Here is a 3,569-nt window from a genome sequence, read left to right on the forward strand (position 1 = left end):
GGGGGTGAGGGGGGGCAACGCCTGAGGGCTCCCAGTATGTGAGAGGGGGCAGGCTGGGCTGAGGAACACCCACACACACACACACACACACACACACACAGTGCACGAATTTCGTGCACCGGGCCCCTAGTATTAAATAATAAGAGTTAAGAATAATATGTAAATTGTTCTTAACATAATTGTTAATCTTGTGGGGAATTCTGGGTATGAGTATTGCACAGACTTCCTAGTGTGCCCCCATAGAAGGCTGGGAACAGGGCTGTTTACCCACCAATAGGGGTCAGTCGTTGGTAAGGGGCAGGTGTTCCCTCAGAAGTTCCATCTCCATGTGCACTGAAAGAGCAGCCCAAGGGCCAAGAGAAGCAGGTGCCTGGCAGCTGGTGTGCACTGTGGTGATGAGGCTGCCACCAGGTGTCATCATGACATCCTCTTAACCTGTGTACCTAGTGTTGATTCGTTTTTAAGAGTGTGGGTAAACCTATTTTCTTCCTTAGAGAGCCAATGGTCCTCTATTTCTAAGTGACACCAAGGAGGTGCACATTTTTTCATTGTGAATGAGTTTTACCATAAATTTACCACTAATTTAACTAATCATATTTATATAAAGTCCTTGTTAATATATTTTGCCAAATTTTCTATAACAATTTTTTTCATGAATTTATAAGAAACTTTAGTACTTATGTCAACCATTAGGCTTTCATGAAGTGTCTTTCTTGGGGGGTAAGTGTGTAATTTGTCTTTTGAGTAATTTATTGTTTTACTCTGGCCTCGGCCCTTAGTGGTTTGTGCTCTTTGGGGACATTTTGCCTGTTGGTTATCACCTTAAACCAGCTCTGCCTTGAGTTTGCCCTGAACTGTCTCTTCAACTTTTCTTCTCTGTGGATGGCACCTCTGTTTTTATTTTCTATTTTGTTTTACAGAAGTGTTCCATCTCCCTAAAAGACTTGCATAGAGAGAATAGAACTCAACACAAGTGATTAAAAGTGCATGTTTTATTCCCTCGGATGGGAGGGTAAGAAAAGGTATGAGTTTTCATCATAAGGGAAATGAAAGAGAGGAGATAACCTAATGTCTGACAATATCCTTGAAGTACCAAGGCCACCTGTAGTAGATGGTGTCAGATCTTAATGAGAGAGATATCTTATCCCCCTTAGGACCAGCCTGCAGGGCGGTGTGGGCACAGGACAGGGGGCTGAGCCAATGGCTGCCCAAAGATCAGGATGTGTACCTTTGCAGGAATCTTCTGCCCATGGAATTTTATCTTTTTATTTCTCATCTCTTCCTTTCTATTATTACTAAGATTCAAACACTTTCTGCTACTTGTTGACATAAGAAACATCCAAACCTATAAAGATCTTTTATGAGTTTATTTGAACCAAACTGCCAGGAAGCAAAATTTCACATGCTTCAGAGAATGACAGCTTTGCAGCTTCTTTTATGTATTTGAAATTAATGAGAGAGCATACAGAAGATTACAAGGAGGTGGAAGAAAGCAAGGCAGGGATTGGATTACAGAATAGTTAGACTCAGAAAATCTGAGCTCAAATACTGTATTTGCTATTCCCCTAAACAGTAAATAAATACCTTCTGGTTTGGGAGTTTAAGGTTTTGCTCTGTGAGAAATGGGAAATAATACCCTTACCAGGATTGATGTGTGATGTACAGGAAACAGGTGAGTCTCAAGGACTGGTAGTCAATGAAGAATCCAGAGGAAGGGGGGTGAGGGGCATTGTCACCAGGAGCACCGATGGGAGAAATAACATTGACAAAGAGAAGTGCTTGTCCACTTAAGATGTGAGAGCAGCTTAGAACCCGTGCCACCCCGGGCAACACCTCAGTGGCTCTGTCACTAATAGGTGAATGTGCTATGAAATTCATCTGTACAGAGATATTTATATTCAATTCATTGTGTCCATCTGTGGAGCAAGAGGACCAGCCCCATGAATGTGTATAGGAAAACGACTCCTCTGAACTCATGAGCCCTGTATTCTGGACAGTTGCACAGAAAGCTTATGCTGTACTTATTCCTGAAATCCTGTGCCTAAAAAGGAAAGTTTAAAGACACCTCTCTAGGTTATGTCCCAAATCAGAGCAGAGACAACCAGTTTCCAAAGGCAGTGTGTTGTTAAGGCTCAGCTTCAAAATTGCCTGGCCAGCTTTATGCCTCACTTGGAAGCATTAATGAGTGTCTTGCATTTACCTCACTTTGAAGTTGTTAAATGGAAATAGGTCATTAGATTAACACGTTCTTTACAAATACTCCATTATTTCCCAGATTCCCCACTGAGTAAAAGAGGCATCTGCAAATCTAATTTGAAAGATTGGTTTGAAGTGAAGCTTTGGCAAACTTCCCGGAGTCTTTGGTTTTCTGGGTCCCTGACTCTTCGTTTGTCTCCTGGAGTCATCTTAGGGGTGTGAGCTCTGCCACCAAACCCAGGCCATTCCTCAAACAACCAGGAAAAAAATACACTTAGTAAGAATTCACACTCAAAATAAACATGCATTTTATATGCAACATATGTAATAGAAAAGTTGCATGTGCTCTTACTGTATTCAAGTTAATATGGGGTTTCCTAGGAGGTGCTAAAAATAAGGACCTGAAAATAAATATCAGGTGAAGGAAAGGCAGGAATTGTCAAAAAAGAAGAGCTCATCCTTTAGTCCTTTATGAATTACTAGCACTTTTGCATTTTGTAAAGTTTCCTTTAGAGAGTCAATAGAGTCAACTGTTACTAATCCGTGTGGAGGTCAAATTCCGAGTCTTGCAGACAAAGTATGCATGTTCTATTTAATTCTATTTATTGGTCCCCCTGTGCTTGCAACTCTTTATAACCAGCCTCCATATCTCTGCTACTCTGTCCTCCCTTTGCCACATTCCAAGTAAAACTTCTATTGTGCTATCTTTTGCCACCCCAAAATATCTTTTGATTATTTACAATTAGCATTCAATACTAGTAGATTTTGCAAAATATATAAAATTGAAAAAGCAAGCATTCCTTTATTATGGAGGTTACTAAATGAGTTAGACGTTAAAAAATAAGGATACATGGCAAGATACACATGCCAAGAGAGAAAGAGGGTTTATTAATCATGTGTTTTCTTTTCTGTATTGTTGATGCTTCCAAACCTGAACCTTGTTAGTCCTGGAAAGAGAGCTCCTCACAGGGCTCACCTGCAAGTGCACCTTTCATATGCTAACCAGCCAACCCAGAGCCCTTTATCTGGCACTTACACTTGGGACACTGCCTTAGTCAACCCAAATGCCAGACATCTAAGAATGGCCCATATCCCCAGAACCCACTGCAGTTATTCAAATTAGCCAACCCCAAGCCTTCCTGCACTACCTGACCTGTTTCTTCTGGTGGAAACCACAAAAAAAGGTTCTTGCCCACTTTTTCCAGCTCTCCCTCTGCCTCCTGACCCTGATGCTCCCAAATGCGCCCATCATGTGATATGTACCCCCCGCCCCTTTTGGGATCTGTGAGTAACAAACTATATTTACAGTGAAGTCATCTCATGCTCTGTTGGCCTTACTGTACCTGAATAATAATAATTATAATATAATATAA

This window comes from Myotis davidii, unplaced genomic scaffold (assembly GCF_000327345.1).
Source record: "Myotis davidii unplaced genomic scaffold, ASM32734v1 scaffold135, whole genome shotgun sequence".
Classification (NCBI taxonomy): Eukaryota; Metazoa; Chordata; class Mammalia; order Chiroptera; family Vespertilionidae; genus Myotis; species Myotis davidii.